Below are 1,405 nucleotides of genomic sequence, written 5' to 3' on the forward strand. Positions count from 1 at the left end.
CAGATGATGGAGCTGAACATTTTAATGTGACTGAATCTGTTTCTGTGATCAAAGCTCGATCCACCGTTAGTTTAGGCTGAAGAAGAGCTGGAAGAAGAAAATGTGCTTTAATGTGGATCATTGTAAAGATATTTAAATTACAAATATATTTCAAAAAGAGCTAATTCCGTCTCTAACCTTCTGCTTTGACATCATCAAAAAAATCTGTTGGAGAAAATAATGCCAAGATTGAAGACTTGTTCAGTAAGAATGCATAAATAACTTTTTAATAACAAACACTATAATATATTAATATGCTACAGACAATAAAAGAACCTGATCAGTTCATAAACTTACTGATGAAGAAGATGAGCAGCAGCCGTGAAGCCATGGTGAAGTTGAACACTTTGTCTGTCTGACACAGTGTCGACTTTGACTTTCATTAATTTTAGGAAGTAGCTCACAGGAAAAGTTCAGTCAGAAGCGACTCGTACTGACCACTGAAACTCACACACCAAATACACACATGCAGCTTCTCAGACAGTTGAGATGAGCCTCTTTTCTAGATCAGCTAAACTCACAGTGTTGATTCACCATAAGTAAAGGTTTGATAATGCATTCTTTTGCATTTTTCCTTCAATAGAGCACTGTTTTTTTGTTTTTATTCACATTTTATCATCATGTATCTAAACAATCCTTTTAAAACGTGTGTAGAGGACTCATACGTGTTGGACTAAATGAGGATAATGTAAAGCTTCATAACTGTTTGCAGCTGGTTTTGTTATTGAGCGTCAGGGCTTCTACTGAGACCTGCTCAGCTGCTGGTTCTGGTTCTAATACTTTAATTCAAACACGTCATGAGTCTCAGCCGAGGTCCAGTTCTCTAAAGGTCTAGTTTTGGTTTTAATGTGACGTCACCTTGAGAGATCAAAACAAACTAAACTTTAATTTTCACCACTAATCAAACACATCAACCAACCTCTCATCCACTGTTGACTGGAAATAGAGACCAACTCCATTTGACCATAAATATAAAGAGTTCTGTAAATAAAATGAAATAAAATCTTAAATCTGCCCTGCAGGCTAGGAGGCATGTCTTTTCCTAATTGCATGCACTCTTACTGGGCAGCTAATATCAGAGCTCTTGTATTCTGGTTGGGTAAGGATGCCTCTTCTCCCAGTTAGGTGGTCTTGAAAAGGGCCTGAATTAGACCCAATTCCCACTCTGCATTACTCTACTCTCAGCTGCCTTTTAAACAATATCAACCTACACTTCTAACCCAATTGTGATCTTGGCAGTTAAGATCTGGAATTAGTTTAGGAGGGCATTTAGCTCTACAGAGTTACTGTTTGTGACACTTGTGTCAAATAATCATATGTTTACTCCCTCAGTAGCTGATACAGCTGAGGGGAGTACATTCACTAT

Source organism: Nematolebias whitei, chromosome 7 (assembly GCF_014905685.2).
Source record: "Nematolebias whitei isolate Nwh7 chromosome 7, NemWhi1, whole genome shotgun sequence".
Taxonomy (NCBI): domain Eukaryota; kingdom Metazoa; phylum Chordata; class Actinopteri; order Cyprinodontiformes; family Rivulidae; genus Nematolebias; species Nematolebias whitei.